This window comes from Accipiter gentilis, chromosome 3 (genome assembly GCF_929443795.1).
Source record: "Accipiter gentilis chromosome 3, bAccGen1.1, whole genome shotgun sequence".
NCBI lineage: Eukaryota > Metazoa > Chordata > Aves > Accipitriformes > Accipitridae > Astur > Astur gentilis.
Window position 1 is genome coordinate 8,334,541 of NC_064882.1, and position 19,828 is coordinate 8,354,368.

The window sequence follows — 19,828 nt, forward strand, 5'->3', positions numbered from 1 at the left end:
CACCAGATTATCCTTTGCCCTTCTTCATCTAATAGTGCAACTGAAACAGCTGATGTTGTTTCTTGTCCTTGCTGGCTGAAGAATTATGTTGCTTGCAGAGGTAATTTTACTTTGGAGATGAAAAGCTGTTTTAACCACCAAGAACTTTAGCCAAAAAAATACAGTGCAAGCTAAGTTTGAGAAACTGTTATAAAAATTACTGCAGAAAATCACAGTCCTAAAGTACAAGCACAAAATGAATTATTTACCATGCTGCAGATCATGACTGATCCTCTAATGGTGTGCTTTGTATTAGAAAGACATTTTGCATTATGAAGACATGAATATTCCAAGTGTTTCTTGATTTTCTTTCTGTGAAAACTAGATATAATAGAAAAGTAATCATATCAACACTGGTCTCCCATGGTTTAGAAACTGCGCAGTAAATACTGTAAACAATTAGCAAATCAACATTTGTGTTTGTTTTACATGACAATGCCCACAATAAAATGTGCCAGTTTGGGAATGTTGTTGAGATAAACACTTGAGGGAGGAATCCTGCCAATCATAGTTGTATCAACAAACAGCAACAATAACACATATGCTTTTACATAATTAGGATAACTAGTTTTATTTCTTAAAAGACAGTTTTGTTTTTATGGATTAATTGACAGGGTAAACACTCATGTTAACTTAAATTACTCAGCCCTTGTTAATGCCCTGAATGCGTCTTCTCAGTCTTCACCAAATATGTAAATGTCTACCAGAACCTCACTGAAGTAGCTGCTAAATTGAGCTTTTGATAATCTTCAGGTACTATCCTTTTCAGCTTCTGCTCTCCTATAGCTCCTCCACTCAGTTTCCTGGTGTACTCCATTGCCTTCCTGCCACTTTCTAATGCAGCCATCCACTGCTTGGCATTCTGCTTCTATTTTGCTTCCTGCTTGCTGATGCGGTGATTCACCAACTGCTCTAATCTCAGATTTACAAGTGTGTTGATTGCCCACAGTCAAGGAGAAGATGCAGTGAAAAGGACTGCCAGGGGAAATTAAATAAACTTGAAATTTATCCATCTTTAGAAAATGGTGCAAAGTCTCTTCATTTCTATCACCCCGAAGACTTTTTATGGCAATAGTTCTTCCTTCTATGTGCCCTCCTACCTCTCTTTAAAAAAAAATGTAAAAATAATTACAAGTAAAATAATGAAGTCAACAAACTTGCCAGAAAAAGAAGGATACAACCAGACTTCAGAAATGGACACTCCGAGAGACAAGAGAAACTCATTAAGCCCATTAGGAACTTTGCAATTCAGAAGTGATTTTATACAGAAGGTGTCCCCGGAGTACACAATTACAAGATTCAAAGAAAGGAGAGGTAGAGAGGAGATGCGTGGACATGAGATTTTAAAGCAAAGCCAAGACAGCTGGCAGACAGAAGAAAAAAAATCAAAGCTATCTGTAAATATTCTGGGCCTGATATAGGTACCAGTGCAAATCAGTCTTTTTCCCTTGAATTTAGTGGAACTACATACAACAGCTTAGTGTGAGTCCATCTGCCCCTTTTGCTGTAATTGGATGGCTAAGAAAAGAATAAGGGGGCTGTTTACTTATAGAATTAAACATGAGCTGTATTTTCTAGGAAAAGTCATATGGGACAATACACGTGTTGTTTCCCCATCTGGCTATATGTCCAACCTTTCTTTGGCCAGCAAGTGGTCAGTCTTTGCAAAAGTGCTTCTGCCATTGCATGATGTTGTAATGAGATTTTACCACATGAAAAAGAAAGGCTAATTAGTACCTTTTTGAAATTTCTAGCATGCATACACATACAAACCAATTTTAAGAAAATGTACAATCTACTTTTGGATCAAAACATCTCTAGGCTTTGCTAATAAGGATCTGACTTCAAGAGTACCTGCATTCTATTTTCATTCCTACCACATACTTATGCTTTATTTTTTTCATTCTTGTAAAGCATCAGGCTGTGACAAGAAGGTACAGCATCCAACAGAGCTTGGGTTTGCTACCTTTCAAAATTTATATTTGGAACTTTATTAAGAAAAGGGGCTTGGTTTTACTTGTTACCTTTGTAATTTTGACTGACAACTGAGGTGAGTTTATGATCCTCAGCACCTGCATGCATATCCCCTGTTATGCATCAGTACACTTAAGTGATAGAAGTGTGCATTAAAACTGAAGTCATTCGGAGTTCCTCCCTCTTCTCCATACACAAAATACTACCTGTATATATGCTCTCCCTCTCCCACAGTGAGATACAGAGGCTTAATCTTCTCCTGGGCTCTGCATGATCTTCTTTTATCTCCTTAGCTGTGTTCCATATAATGAAAGTGACATCACAAGGTGGCTTTTTGCCTCTTTCCACATTACTTTCAAATTAATTAATGTCATAAGTTTAGAATGTTTACAAGGATTTTAATTTTTACTTGGCAATATTAGTTTGCACACATAATTTTTCTGTTTTTCTTAGGTTGCGTATTTTTAGATCAGTGACCTTTTGGATGTATGATTCATGCTGATTTAATTTTTTCCAGCTGGTACATTTCCACTTAAGCTGATACAAATGCGGTGAAACTGATACTTTTGCAATGAAACCAGCCATTACACACCTGTGGTCTCAATTTTTTTATTGGAAATAAATAGATTTTCTTTTCTTCTAGTCTCTATTTTTTTCCCAACATGTCTGTAATAACCTTTCAGGAAAAAAATAATATTAAAAAAAGCCCAAGCACCTGTACATTAATGCCACCTGTCACAGACCAAGAGCTATTCCAAATCAGGTAACTTAGTGCTATTTAATTTACTGTGGAACTATTAAAGGTCAAGCACACCTTCTATTTATTAATATAAGTAACTAATTAGATTAAATATTTTTTGCATCCATCAGACTGCAGTAAGCTCTGCAAAAATGATTTTGTCATTGTCATTCCTTGGGTTCTAATCTACACACGTGGTTCTTAGACCCATTCTCAAGAATATTAACAAGCATGCCCATCAGCAGCTAAGCATTCAAAAAAAATAATGCCTTAGCATGTTATTTGTCCACCAAGGAGAAGACCTGAGCTTTTAATGGGTTTCTTTCACAGAGGCTATATGTAGAGTGTGGGAGCAAAGAGTGTTTCCATGCTTACACAACCAGGCATGTGTCCTTTCTGCATTATTGTTTTATCATGAAAAAAAAGTCTCCTTATAATCTCCAGCCCTGGTTCCCTCCCCAAAATTCTCTTTTTCCCCTACAAAACACACACAGACACATAGACTCACTCACAGTTTGAGAAATTGATTCGCCCTTAACCTTTGGAGGAGGGAAAGGCTTCACTTCCATACTCAAGAAGACACCTCTCTACTCCTATGTTTTCTGCATAAAAGGGAGAATTATAAATAGTAGCCTGAAAAAAAATAAAGAAAGAAATGAAACTATTATAGGACTTCGAAAATTAAGGCCTTGGGAAAAAACCATGGGCTTCTTGGTTCAAGTACAAAGGCAACATCAAACTGCACAATCGTGTTATCTGCAAAATGTTAAGAAAGAAAAGCAACTGGGAAAGTTTTTAAACTTTGACCATCTTTGCCGCCTTAGTGTAATCTGCAGCAAGTAGCAAAATCTCTAAGGAAGCAGCAAGTCACAGATATTGTTGATATAAACAGATCTTGGAAACTGACACTTAACTGTGCTTCAAACTTTTCTGTTTGTAATTATATTAACAGTATTCTATATATTGGTTTGGGTTTTTTTAATGTTCTCTCAAGTGCGTGCAGTGTTCTTAATGGTTTTGTATTTCTCATAAACTTAGGTTTATCCATTACTTAGTCTATGTGATCCATAAGCCCAATGAGAAGTTTAAAGTATGGACACCCATTGCAGCCATGGCATAAATTGTGTATCTTTTTGGAAGACAACGGTATTAAATAGTTCCACTATAAAGAGTTCCAGATGTTGAGCTCATGGGGCTGAGTCTAAATGCACAAAGGCATGTTGATATTATTTTCTGTGAAATGCTATTAAGAATGCTTAAAAAGCTGGTTACATAAATGAAAAAGTAAGCAGCTAATACTCTGTAAATGCAAACAAAGAGATCAGTTGGCCATTATTTGGGAGGATGCTATTATTTTTGCCAGTTGGACAAATATTTCTGCAAATGTTAATATGTTTTATCAAGATAATGTTAATTCTGGAAAAAATTAGTTACTGGTTAATACCTAACTTTCACCATTAGCTACAGTACCAGAGAAAATATAGATGCATTCTTCTGGGGAGCAGAATCTGTCCCCTCTTAATTGAGTGATCACTCACATGCTATAAATAGTCAGCATCCAATATGAATAGTTTGCTAACCATTTACAATCTGAATTTTTCTGAAAAAATTATTCAAGAAATACTTATGGGTAATGGTTACACATGTAGAAAACAGAACTTTCAAAAAGCTGTGGGGTCAGATTCCCCTGTCACTCTTGCTTATGTCAGTGTTCATTTCTTCCACAGATTTTCTGCTCACATTCATGGGATCACCTTCAAAGCGAACAGATAACAGAAATGGCCTTAATTTTTAGCAGAACAAAAGAGGCAGTAGAGGAAAAGGAGCCATCTTTTATTGTAGTAATAATACTTGCTTCTGACTTCAGCTTTGAGCTCACACTACTCTGCATCATGAGAAGCCTTAATGCAATCGATGTCATCATATTGATGCAAAATCAAAACCAGTAGCATAATACAATAATTTAGATTGGAAGGGAGTTCTGTAGGTCATATAGTCCAAACACCAGCTCAAAACAGGTTCCAACTTCAAAGTTAGGCCAGGTTGATGTCAGATCAGGTCAAAATAGAAAATAAGCTGGTGACCACAATCATGATTGTCCTGATACTTTAAAGTTGTATCAATTACTAAACACTCTCCCAAATACCATTTGAACCACATAAGAGTGTTTATTTGCATTATTTTAAGTTTTGCAGCTTGCTTTTATCACCTTTGTCAAGACTGATTAATCATTGGCCCTTCTCAAATAGAAGAGATTATATTTAAACTTGGTTCTCAACTTTAACACTTAAAACCCCCTGAAGTTTAACTGCTGAATATGTTCAAGAGGGCTTCAGTATGGATAAGGCCAAGTAGCTTAACAAGAGCATTGCCTAATACAAGAAAAGGGCTAAAAGCTTAGAGTAAATACTAGGGCAATGTCTTGGACTCAACACTGAGCTTTCAGGCTCCATGTTCTTTAAAAATCCTAGAGACATACAAGTTATTTCAGGAATAAAATGAAACTAAAATGTAGGAGTGGAATAAAAATAAAAATAAACAGAGATCTTCACTATGCAAATGTAGCATCATAATAGTAGTAGCAGCCTGACACTGCTGCTGATTAGAGCTATATTTGGTTTGTAACTTATAAGAAAGATGGAACTCTAGAAATCAGTGAACTACAGTGTAAAACACATCAGCTAATAAAGAAGTGATAGCAAAATTAGCATGAATGACCCAGAATGATTGTTGGTGAAAGAGCTAACATGAAAAACCTTCTAATATAACATTTTTAAGATGGTAATACAGATACCAGATACTTTATATTGGCATTGATACTCTCTGCTCATACCTATTTTATTAACCGAAAGAATTGATGCCTTGTGAATTATAAGACTATTATAATTTCATAAATCAGAATCTCTGCCATAAAATCTAAGCTGGAGACTGAATTCTGCTGAGCTAGAGCATTCCAAATTAATTAATCAGTAGCCCTACAATTAATGATTCTAATTAACAGATTAGGCCACAAAGGGATTACTGGTTTACCAGCCACTTAAGCAATGGTTTGCTGCACGTTGGGGAGAAGGGCTCTGCAGGGTTGCCGCAGATGCCCTGCACAGCTGGGCAGGAGGAGGTGAAAGAGTACGAGACTGAGTGCAAGGGAGCATTTCCCTCCCAGCAGTCCCGCAGACGGAGGGTGGTAACTTGTAGGAGAGGTACAGACAAGCAGGTAGGCTTTCCTGGAGCAGCTGGAAGGCTGGAAGAGCCTTCCTAGGCTACTGTCAGGGTAGTACAGCAACACATTACTGATTGCTATTGCTTAATTGCAAATTGATCAATAACAGTCCAGGTGACTGTGTTGGTAAGTGACAACATTCAGCTCTTAGAAAAGAACTTGGGGTCAGATGACAAGCTTCTTGTTCACATGAAGTTTCAAAGGTTGTTTCACCAGAACGAATGAGAGATCAAAGCTTAGTCGTGCATCTTTAAATCTTTGCTGTTCAGAGTACACGAAATGTTTGCATGTTTACAGCATGCCAAAAATATATGCTAATGGTAGAAGAGTTTCCAGTGGGTGAAAATAAAATATCAGCATTTGTCACTGCTGTGATTTAGTGATTTGCTTCTGATCAGGGATTAGAAATGCTCAGTGAGGATCTCACAGCCATTAGAGCTTCATCTCCCTGCATTCCATATGAGATGGTTTAGATGCTATTATTCTCAGATTAAAGCAAAATATTTAAGGACAGATCACACAACTCAGGAAGAGAAATATGCAATTTCCTGTATCTACAGTAAATAGAGGAATTTATGTCTGGAAAGAAACATTTCTGTTTCTCATGTTCATGTGCAATCTCACATTGCAGTTCTGTTTGTGGTCACATCAAAATAAAATCCCTTTGTAGGAAAAGTTTCAAATATATTTGACAAGGAAAGGTGTTGATTTTTGTGTCCTGAGTTTTCCATCCTATCTGGAGCCTCTGCCTTCTGTTTGCAACCAGTTTGCTGGAGAACTGTTGAAATTTAACTATGCATTTTTAACATTGAAATAGTAAAATTAACTTCCTGAGGTAGCAGAAAATTATTGGGAAATGTGCCTAAGTCACAGTGGTTTTAATAATAATTTTAAGGAATAACCTTGGCCTTGTTTTCTGTGGGTGGTCAGCAGGAAGTGTTCCTGCTATCCTAAACCTTGCATCGTGGCTTCCTCCACTCCAAGTACAAATGGACTCCGTGTGAACAGCAACATTCAAAAGACTGGTGAAGAGGTGTAGGGCAAGAGTCACTCCACAGAGCATTAGAAGAAGAATTCACTGAGGGCTATTAAATATAAATAGAAAGCCATTACCCATAATTTAGGAACCTTCTGAGCTACACACAGCTATAGGGTAAGAAAACTTTCTGAGGAAACACCACTATATGCTTTCTGTGTTCTTCTGGTGCTGTTGGTGACTGGGACAGGATGTTGAAGTAGATAGACCTTTCATATAATCTGATAGTCACACAATTTTATTACCTCGACTGCACTAAATGACATGGAGAGCAGTGAAGAGTACACAACTAGTGAAATACCAGAATTTACAAGAGTACCTGGATCACAAGTGAAGTCTGTTGTCCATGACCACACACGACTCCACTGTAAAGACCAAAACTGAGAATCAGTCCAAGATACAACATTCAGTTTTGCCAGTATAAATAAATTGGAATTAAACAAAATTCCTATTGTTAAAGGAATAGAACAAGCGATTCAATCTCTCACACTCTAAATCCAGAAAGATAATTGTTTTGTCTGTAAGGATGTTTTTAAAGACTGTTGATGTGTTTATTCCTTCCAAGCCCAGCATGTATTTCTCAAGAAGGATATTCTGGAGAGAAATACAGCTTATAAATATACTGCATGGTGATTATCTTGTGTGACAGGTGGACAGAAAGTCAATTACCAATAAAGTTTACTTTTAAGATTTAAGAAGGGGTTTTTTTTTAAGTGTTTCATCAATGGAAGAGCTGTAAAGAGTGTTGAGGGATTTGACTTTTAAAACAAAATACAAGTTAAAAACTTGTCATGAATTTGGAAAGGCAGCAGCATCTAGTCAAATGTCTCTGATTAATTCTACAAAGGCATGACCTCTTTAACCTCCCTCTGAAGTTCAGCTGCCAGAAAAAAAGCAAAGCTTCATAGCAAAATCTTCATAAGAAAAAAATCTTGGGAAGGATATGGCTGGCTGAAAGACCTAAAACCCTGCATCGAAGAATAAGGCAACAGTGGAAAGAGTTAGGTTCACATGATCTCTGTAATACACTCTGACATCCTGTGCTGTTGGAGCAGATGCCTAAACTTGCCAAAAGGCAGTAAGAAAACACATTTCTGGACTTTGCTGATTACTAAGAACAGTCTTATTATTTAATGCAGGTAGAGTTCCTGTGCATCAGCTGCACCTTGTCTTCTGGAGGAATGCAGTTCTGATCCACAGTCCCTATTTAAGACAGAAAACACTGAAGCAATTATGACTTGTATAAACAGGGTTTCTCTGTAGACCACAGCCAATTATCAGTAACGTGACAGTCAGTAGAGAGGATGTACCTGTCAGTGTCTTCCTTTATTACAGGCTATTTGGAAAATTGATTAAAATATCCTTCCATTTTGTTTTAAGTGCTCACCACTTCCAAAACTTCATTTTCTTAAGAAAGCCATTGCTAAATCTCACAGAAAAATGACAAACCACGATCTCAGTGTTTCTGAAATAACTTTGGAAACACTCTGTTGTCACGGTTAATGAACAAAGGAATGTTTGCTTAGACCCTGGGTATGTTTTTACAGCAGTTGTATAACACTAAGTGGTCCCTTTCCTGTGCAGGACCAATGTTTTACAATTTAATTCCTCTTTCAATCTGATTACCCTCTCTAACCTAGAAAAAAAAGTAGTATATGTTATTCAAAGACTTCATCATGGATGCTGGCAGAATGCTTACCTAGGCATTTGCCATAAAATGAAGGATAGCGGAATCCATATAATTTAAACTTGATTCTCCTCAGCCTATGACAGCATTTATATCTGCCAAAAAATTGAATCTTAGAAGTGTGTATATTCCAGTAGTCCTCCTTAATAGACTGTACATTTCATCATTGCCTCAATATAACTAGAGACTGCAGACATCACAAGAATCTTTAGCACATCATTATATTTTTTCTCACTCCATTAAAAGCAAGGAAAAAGAATCTGGATATCTGAAACCTGGTTTCTAAGCACAAATCTCTACCCTTCAAAACTATATTCTACCATTGCAAATCTTTCTAAGTAAGTAAGAGTTACAAAGTAGTAAAGCGTATAAGAGAAAAATTAAATTAAAAGGGATTTAAGTACTACAACTGAGTTCAACACACTTGGATGATTCCCCATGGAACATGTTACGTTTTCTGTCCCATGTGAAAGGAAGCCAAAGCTAATTATAGAACATAGCACTGGGCAAGCAAATAAATCAAGCTTTGCACTGTTGAATTCTCACATCTGCAAATTGACAACTCTGGGTCTGTTAGTGTAGACTCTTCTGTTACAACAAAACGATACCAAATGTAAGTATAGTTGTTTATCTTGGGATAAGAAGATGTAATCTAAAAGGAAATGTCCACTTCACATGAATTCATAGCCATGGGCTAAATCACCACGCATAGAAGTGTGCATTAGAAGGAGAGCATTAGCTCAGTATATAACACTGCAAAAGCCCACTCACAGTGTCTGTGTAAAACCTGTGTATACAGCATATGATTTCAGCACTGGAAATATAATCTCAAATACTGAGGCTGCCATATTATTATATCCTGTACATTATAAGTGTAGTATAATGTGCATTCAGTAATCTGTATACATAGGGATCATGCGAAAAATAATATATAAGTATGCACATGGTTATGTGTGTGCAGGTGTGTGTAAGACAGAGAAACAAAGTCAGAGGGAAAAACGTGCAGTCTTCCAAACAGAAACTTCCCCAGAAGATAACACTAAAATTTCTATGTAGCTGAAACTGTGAAAAAAGCCTATATACCCTTTGAACACCCAAGAACCTGTAGCATAGAAATGGTTGAGTCACCTCCATATGTGCAAGCCAGATTGATTACCAGACTATTTGAACATTCAAACTGAAAGATTAGTTTAAGCAATCACATTGTCCATTAGCTTGCATGGTTCATCCACTTGGAAAAATTGGTGTAAACCAAAATTTTTTTCTGTTTGCCAGCAGTATGTGTTTTCAGACAGAAATGAAAAAACACTACAGCATCAAAAAACTTTGAAGAACTGGAGCTCACATATAATTTTAACTCTGTCTATTTTGTTCTTTAGCTTTGTTTCTGTTTACTTGGCTATTATCTCTCATGAGTAAGTAGGGTGGCATCATAACCATGAGGGATGATTCTCAATACAAGACATTGCAGGATTCCTCCAGCTTTTTTCAAACTAATGCATTTAGCCCCAAGCCAAAAGAACAAAACACAACCACCCCACCTTGCCACTCGCAATCACACTCAGGTGCTGTATTCCATTGATTTAAATATCTAAATACCTTTCTGGGGGGTTTCTTCTACATATTGCATTAGACTGCAACACAAGATAGCTTTCTCTAGCCAGCTTAGTTTCTAGTATAGGAGACGTCAGCTGCTAAATACCTATGCAGAGTTATCAATAGGATTTGTAAAACATGTAGGGAAGTCTCTGGAGTCCTGATTTCATCAGTCTTTTTATCCGTATTAGGGAAGATTAAAGCTAGCTAAGATCACTAGCAGAGGAGGCACTGAATTGTGTAAGGGCACCCTTTGACTCAGAATCGCCTTTCTGTGCTCACTTAACTACTTTGCTGTGCTAAATCCAGACCAAGATAAAGCTATTCATTACACAGCACTAAGCCACAGATGAAAGACAGGAACTCAATACCTGAAGAGCATGTTCTCACTGAGATTAATGCAGCAGTAAAGAATTAGAAAAACCTTCAGCATTGCCCAAGCTCTGCCCCTTCACGGATCATTATAGTCCTGCTGCTAAAACCAGTAGTGCAGAATTAGGCCACCACTGCACACTAAATATCTCAAATGCACGGATTAGCATATATGAAAGTCATTGCCTTTTACTGCACTGAATCCAGTTTGCTTAAGCATGCATAATGGACATCGTATTGCTGGAGATTTTCCTCTTTTTTTGAATGAGCTAGATGCTGACTGGATTCTATGAAAAAGAGGGAAAAACCCCAGGACTTTTATAAGAGCTTTCTTTCAGCAGCTGGCCACAAAAATTAGAACAAGAAGTTAGAAGGCAATTGGTTTTGGTAGATCCCCGCTGATTTCCGAGGATCCCCTGGTGATTTTGGAGAGAAAATGAGAAACAAAAAGTAAGCAGATAGTAGCAGAGAAAATCCCACTGGATCTGTAATAGGTACTCTTGTGCAGTAAGCCATCAGCATCTGTCAGTGCTGCTGTTGCTCAAAAGACAATGTGAAGTGAACTGTGCTTCTTATTAGCAGTGCCTGAGTTGCATGGTGTCTCCCTAGATGATTTGGAAATACAGTTGGCATATTTTACTTGAATTATGAGGTAAATAACTGTGTGTTTGGAAAAAAACAATCAGAAGAAGAGAAAAAGAGGCAACACTTGTCTAAGAAAAACAGTGTGCAATCCATTTAGCAATTTACTGCAATGCAAATGGGTCTCACATCATTAGCAAAAGAGTTTTTATGAAACATTTCGACTTTGAAGCACTGCATAAAAAGATCAGCATGTGATCACTACCTCATCTTGCTCTGCTTTCCATTACTCTTCTACAGGAAAAAAAATGTTTTGATACAAGACAAAATGCAGTTCCCAGCTGTATTTTTTCATGAAATGGCTTTCATAGCTCACAGCTCTACTATTAGGAAAAGATTCTCAGCAGCTGGGTAAATACATTCTGCTCTGTTGATGCTGCCTGTTAATTTTGCATCTGAAGCTTGCCAACGTTATAAAACCATAAAGCTTCAGAAAATACCATTGGTGGGAAGTGCAGTTGCTATACTATGGATAATTCATAGGCAACAGATGAAAAGGATCATGCTGGTTCCTCTCATGAAGTATTCCAGGATCTGTTTTCAGCGCAGAGCCCAATGATTAAGTAGATAGGTAGGCAGTCAGGTGCTTAGATAGATATTGTAGTATAAATGTGTGTATGTATATATGGACTTACTGCCAGGTAGTTTTAAAACCACTTGTTTTAAATAGTAAGTTTTAACCTCAGGAAAGAGTAGCTTCAGCATCAGCCACTGTCACTTTAAAGATACAAGTATTGAAACTAAGAAATTAAAAATAGTGAAGAAAGCTCATGTTACAAATGGTCTTCCAGATATTGCCTTCAGTTTTAAAATACTATTTTCAGGTATTAATCCTTGTTTGTAATGCTTCAGTGTGTTGGCTTTGTACCTAGAAATGTTTGCATGCACCTCAGACATTTACAACATATCCTTATGGCATAAGGTATTGCTGGCAGGAGATACCAGCATTACCTCTGATGGAATTTACTTCAGAAATGCAAACAGTGCAGCCGTTAGCATGATCCTACAGCACCAAAGCTAAATAGCTCTCCTCCCCACTTCCCCAAACAGCCTGGGTGGACCTATGTAACTGAAAATGCAATTTACATCAGCTAATCTGACTCTATGCATGCATGAAAATGTACTTAGAGGAGGCATCATCCCTTCCCTGAAGAGTCAAAAATACTCTGACACAAAGAGCTCAGTTATCCCCTTCCACCCATCCATGCTGCCTTCTCCCCCAGTGTCCAGCCCAGCTCCCTTCTGCACTGAGATGCCACTTCTTCCTCCCTTACACCCTCCTGCGCTCCGCAAGAGCCCCACTTGAGAGAGTTTTGGCACTCAGACCCTCTCCCACCCTCCATGTGTTTTTGGCATGCCCATTAGCTTCCATTCGGGATTATCCTTTGACAAAACAGGCTGAAGAGCCTTGGCACAGAGAACCAGTCTTAGGGCAGCTTTAGATAGTCCCCTAAACCAATGACTAATCAATTTGAAAAAGAAACAGTAAATGGAAAGAAAGATCACTTGAAACACAGATTTGGGCTGATGACATTTGCTGTTAAACCAAAGCTAAGTAATCTCAGCAGCTGCAAAATTTCAAATCAGTTGCAGGGGCTATAAACTAAGTCATAAGACGGAAGGAAGGAAATGTGGAGAACAAGAAAAGATGAACTGTTAAGCTTCTTTTGCAAATACAGAGTTTGATTTAATGTTCCAGATTACTAACTTGGATAAGTTTATTCCAAGTGCTGGGGTTAATCAACGCTTTCCCTTAACAAGTCTGAATGAAGTGTTCTTTCCATAGCCCTTGTAGAGATGACATAATAGTGCACAACAATATTAATAACAGGGAAAGTCAATATAATCCTTAATCCATAAGGAAAATATCATAAAGTAGCATGGCCTTTATAGGAACTACACAAAATCTGGAGCCTGCATTTTGCAGGTCTCTCTGGTGTTACCATTGTAGAGCTCAGCCTGCAGCCCCAGACATGGTCAGTAGACATGCGTTGGCTGGCCTAGAAAGAGGAAAAATGTATTAAGTGTCCTCCCTTAAAATGGCTCTCTTCTAAAGGAGCAGTTGAGTATAGTGTATCTGAAGCTAAGGAAACCAGAGCTCCAATCTACAAGATAATCAGTGGTCTACCCATTTATATGCTAAATAGAAAATAGGAAATGCCTAACTAGATGCTACAGTCATCTATATATTTCTTCAGGAGTGGGTTTGATGTAGCTTTCTCTACTATGTTATCATTGATACATACCTTATATGTAGTGTATGCAGAAAAAATGCCACTCAACAGCTCTTTTACTAAAAAAAAGAATCACAAAGGGCAGCTGTTAGCAAGTGTTTAAACCTTTTATCAAGCACTGAAATACCATGGATGTTCTTCAGATCCTTCTGCTTCTTGTGCAGCACTGCTGGATGGGTACAAGCTTTCTCTTACGAAGTCTGAATTTTATTCCCTGATTAAGGGCATAAGTTAGTGAAAAATAGACATGTTAGAAATCCTCCAAAGTTAAAACATCATAGAATTGTTGCATGTCTTTGTGTCACTAGCACAGCTCCTGAGTGTTATCTCTACATATACTAAATGGGAATAATAATTCCCTCTCTCAGCAGTGTAGCAGGGAAAACTGATTACTCCCTTGAAGACTAGGAAGTCCTCAGATACTGTAGCGGTGAGGTTCTTATAGGTATATCAACAGACAACCCAATACATTCAAAAGATATAAAAAAATGTTATCTTATATGGTTAATTATAAATTTAAAAAGATTAAGCAATACAGTCAGTGTGCTCCCAATGGGCCTTAGTTTTGCTACACTTACTCAAGTAAAGTAATCATACATCTTTATTTGCTGAAGCTACTTGCACCGTAAAGTTCTATCTTCATTAGGATAATGGTAGCAAAATCAGACCTGGCAGCTCTACTTTCCTTTAAATCTTCCTGCCCTAGTGTAACTAGAATAGCACTGAGAATTAAAAGGAGACAAGGGAGGAATATAGACATAAAGAGAAGGAGCAGACATTATTATTGTCAGTGAGAATTAGCCAGTCAATCTTTCTGACCACAAAGCAATTTAATTTGGCCTTTTACTGCGTCCATTTTCTCTGATTAATTTTAATGATGTCAGACTTCTTGTCCCTTGGGGCTGGAAGTCTGCGGGACGTTGTCCAAGTCTTTAACTCAAGGTCCTGCATCCGCCTCTCTAGTGATCCTGCAGGTGGAAGCAGCTGGAGTCCTGATGCTTCTCAAATGCACAGGTGATAATCTGACAAGCATTCTTCCTCTCCCTGTGAAATGTGCCATAGCATTAAAGGCCTGAGTTACTGCTCAGCACTTAACAGCTGTTGGCTTTTCCTGACAGCATAAATACAAGATTAGAGATGTTTCAACAGTGAGAGATGTTTAATGAAATTGCAGGTCTGTGAGGTTTCTATCAAAGGTGTTTATTCAACCAGAGTTCACATCTGCAAGACTTTGAAAGAAGAATTTATCTATATACAAAAGATACCAGTAGCTTGAGTCATTTGCACACAAAATGACTCCGCTTGACGTGAAAAGGTTTGCGTTTTCTTACTCCCCTTACAGGAAGTCTGATCTGTTGTCACCAACACATACAAGCTTTGTCTGTTTGAAAAGTTCATTGTCTGTTACTATGACCAAGCACAACACCGAGACAGCTGTGTCTCATTCCTATGTGTTCCAATGCTTTTCCTTAAAATCACACCAAGTACTAGTAACAAAAAAAGGCAGCTTAAAAAATAAAGCTTAAAATAACTTTAAAAAGAAAGGAGCCTTTTTTTGCCTTTCTTTTTTTTTTCTTTTTTGGATATCTACCTCCACCTGCTGCTTCTAAGTCTAATGCTCAGAAATAAATTAACCAGTCAAGAATCCCTGCATTCTTCATAAACTGCTATATAAATTAAGTAGTTGTGAATTTATTCATCTTAGTCCCTCCCTTCTTTTGCCCTAGTCTCGCAGTCTGTTCCTTCAACATCTATGTTTACTTCTGTATATATTAATTTTATCAAATTCAAGTTCCCTGGTAATATGCTTGAAAGCAAGAATGTAAGTGAAGCTTGCATACCTCCCTATCCTGACAGCATCTTCTTTAACTACATACAAATCAGAATCAAGATATAAAAGTGAGACAATGAATTTGATGATTACATGGATTTCTATCTGATTTCCATGACACCACATTTTATGGATATTACTAAGTTCAAAGCAGTAAGAATGCATTATCAAAAACTTAGATACTCTCTTCTGGAAACATGGTAGGATATCACTGAATAGAGTTCCAGTAAAATAAGAAATGTTTTGTTTTCATATCATTAGACTTTCTACAGGGATGAATGATGCAGAAAAGGTCAAGCTAAATTTTAAGCTGATATTTCGACCTGACAGCTTCTGGTCTCAGATGTAATTAAAAACATAGTTATTTTATTATCTATTGGAATACAACCCCTTTCTCTGTGTAGTGGGGACCAAGCTGCTGTGTTAATCACTGAATAATGACAGGTTCTTTTAAGAAAAATAAAAAAGAAGAAAAGTATATTTTTATGCTGAAGAGGGTTTTTTGCATGTAAATAAAGTTAGTAAATATTTGAATTCAGTCACTTAATTAAAGACTATGTCATAGTACAAATGCAGAAGGAAAGGGGGGTAAGATACATTAGCATCTTCAGTTTTGTTATTTCCTGACTCTTATCTGCTTAGCTATTCAAACTGAGCATTAGTTTAACCATTAGTTTTTGTTCAGAAAAAAAAAAGCAGATGGTCAACAAATATGCCTAAATCTGTCTGTCCAGAAGTGACTGAGAGGTACAAAAAGATATTTTTAGAAGGAGCAACCCAAGTCCTTCAGCCCTTGTCGGAGCAGCTGCGGAATAATCCAAGGATACTGGTAGAGGACTGCCAATACGAATTAAGTTAATTAAGGTCAGCTGTCAAATCCTTCCCAGTTAGACTGGCACTGTCATGGTTTGAACATACTGTTCTCTGAGAAAGAATGTAATTTACTCGAAATAATATAGGTGAGGAGAACAAAAGGCTGAAGGCCTATTGTATATTTCTCTGCAGCGGTGGGTGGCTGCTTTTGCAGTCACTCCAGAGCGATTTTAGCTAGTTTGGGCACCTTTGGGCCTCCGAGTAGCTGAGGTGGGACAGCATTCATTGCAGGCTACAAACTCACCGAGGAACCCGCCCAGATTTTTCTGTGCTTGGACCACGCTGAATGTTTTCCCAACGCCGCTGCTCGCGCCATCTGAGATAGCAAAGGTCAAGCCCAGCTCAGACATGTCTACACTGGAGGACTTGCAGTGAGGGGAGGGCGTGTGACTTCCCCTGCACATCTAACCCTAGAGGCATAAAGTTGATTATATTTCCGGTTTTACTTCCAGGCAAGCAAAAACAGAACAGTATCTTTTGGCAGGACAGGCATAGCCCTGCAAAATATGGTACATTATTACTAATAGAGTATTTCATATTGACTAGGAGGAAAATGTGAGATTAGGTTTTAATGTTTGTGCTTCAAAATGTCTGGGAGAGTGACCCACAGGTAAAGATCTTCTTGTTGAAAACTGAAGAAGCTACTTGACCTGTTGACTATGTTACTCTGCTAAACCAGTAATGCATGCAAAATCCAAGACCCAAATGCACTTGTAGCTAGATGTCTAACTCACACTGACGTCAAGAACAGGAATAGTCATTTGTGAGTAGAGACCTTTGCAACCAGCACCAAAAATCACTTTCTACAGGAATGTACACCAACTCAGGCATTTTGTCATGCCGCTGTTAAGCCTCCTTTCAAGTATAACTTTTGACTTCGGGAAGGAATACCAAAGCAAGCAGAACACCATTTCTCTCCAGTAAGGGGTTTTATATATTTTGACTTAAGGTGACTTATGGTATATAATTATAGCATTTTTAATCTGTGTGTCATTTGTTCAGAGGAAATCCTGAATCCAATCTTACAAACTCTAGCCACACGAATAAAATAAACCACTTCTGGAAGTTGTTTATATGCATATGAGCTAGCCATCCAAAAACCTCATCATACCTGACTGCTTTCTGAATGTAACATCGTTCTTGCAGATTGGAATTACATTGCATCGTGATGCTTGTTTTAAAAAGCTTTATTTTTAAGGTTCGGGCATGGCTGAGATTAACGTTTGGGCAGCAGAATTAAATGTTACCTCTAAGTTTATTTTAGCCAAATTAATGTAACTGCTAGGATTATTTAGAGTATTTTTTTCTCAATGCTCCATGTATACTTGAGAGAGAAAGAGCAACTGCACCTCCAAACATACATTTCCTTGTCTACTTCATACTTGTGATATATTTACCAGTTATTAATTAAAAAGCAGATGTTAATGCTCATTTTCATACCATAAAATCTTTGCTTTTTTGTCCTCAATAAGCCTCCCCCCCCCTTTTTTTTTTAAGCAAGACTCTTAAAAACCTTTATATTTACACTCAGAGCCCTACATTCATATTTAGGCATAAATCCCATTCACCTCAGTGGGTCTCGATGGGATTTTTGCCTGAGGTAAGACTAGAAGATGCAGATCTGATGTTCATGTGTTTTGACAAAAACATCTTCACACATTTTGAGTTCTTCAGTGCTGACAGTATTGATCTTTTTTTCTTTTTCCACATCCTGCCAACTCAGTGCATTGAATATTTAATAGTACAGGTGATATCAGACCCCATTATCTGACTCATATAAATAACATAATAATTGAAACCAAATCTCCTTCCTTCTCTACAGTGTATGCAAGGCTGGAAGTTGATCTAAATGAATACAATGGCTTTCAAAAAATCCCATATACATCAGTGGTGGACATTTTAAAAAGTGGACATTTAAAAAAATGAACCAGTTTTTTAATTTTAAAATATTTTGCTGCCACCTTCTGGAATTTAATAAAATGTGCATCTCCGTTGTTTGTAAGGTGGATGTAATTTAGCCTTCAACAGCAATTGCTAACTTTATTACAGGGAAAGAATACATACATTTCTTCTTTATTTTTAAATTCTAAATAAGTACGTCCAATTTCACCTTCCACAGAGAGATGGAAGAGCATAGTGATGGAATAATTTAAGGCTTTCATATGTGAATAAAACAGAGGGGAAAAAAAATGTGCATCAAGCGTAACTCTCAACAAATGCCATGAATAATCAGCAGATCGAGCATTATTTGGTCATAAGTAAATACAGGTAAACAAAGCATGGAGCTGCTCTCAGATGATACATAAATATCAATTAATCATTCACAATTAATTGTTTAAATCCAAGGAGAACTCAGGGCCTCTTTCCCCCAGGTGTGTTGTGGCCTTTGCGTAACTGTGCTGCTTTTTAAAATATAACTACATAAATAAACAAGAGCCAAACAAGTCCTAAGGCTCTGGGCTCTGTCCTACATATTCTTTCCCTGTTTCTGTCAGGGAGATTTGTTTCTGCACAACATGTGAAAATGTAATGCATTTTGGGGAAGATTAATATATGCAAATATATTTCCCAGTGCAGGGAACGTCAGAAGTTCTTTATTATCACTAAGACAACTGGAGCAGTACTCTTATTTTAGAAAAGGAGCAATCAAAAGCATTTAACCGGAGAAAGACTAGAAACGTCCATATCTGTACATGGTCCTGAAGTTGACAGTTTTCTTTTGATGCAAGAGATCAATATTCCCAGAGCACGCTGGGGTTTGGTCCCCTCCATCACTGCCCACACAGCGGGGAGATGACCTCTAGGGCAGCCAGCTCTGCAGGGATGTGTGCTGCTTGGCAAGGGGTCCGGTCAGCTGGGGGGTGCTGCTCATCAGGTGTGTTGCACAACCACCTTTTGGGGAAATAAAAATCAGAGTATTAGGAGGCGCAAGTACCGGGGTTTTTTTAATTTGATGCCATGAAAAGCCAAAATCAGGACTCAATAGTCAGAAGACTATCAAGCAGGTATCCTTTATTGCAGCACTGGGCACACAGGGGATTTCTCCTCCCACTGTGGGCGCTTGGTCAGGTTAATTGCATAGGTTATACACAGGTTCTATATACATATTCATCAGATTTCCAAGAAAAGTTTTACATATTCATTAGTTTTCTGGGAACTCATTGTGATATGTAAATGTCCTTCACACAGGTGTACTCAAGGTCTCTGGTGATCTTCAGGAGTCCTCTGGTGGTCTTCGGTAATCTTCCTCGCTTGTCCGCTACTTGACCCTCCTCAGATGATTCTGCACAGTGTGCTCTGCTGCATGTTTTGATACATCTTATCCTAAAGAGTGCTTGTTAGTGCTTCTATTATCTATGCTTACAGTTTGATGAAATCCATGTGGATACTTCTAAGCTAAGTTATTGGAGAGAGCTAAAGTCCTAATCTTCTTAGGAACTGCAAGGCCATCCAAAAGCAATTTCTCCTACATTTTGCAACATACAGAACTTTTATCTACCACCTGTTAGCAAATAATTGCATAAAGAAATAGCAAGGCCCTTGTATTCAGAAAAAACATCTTTGCATCAACTTCTACGCCACTAT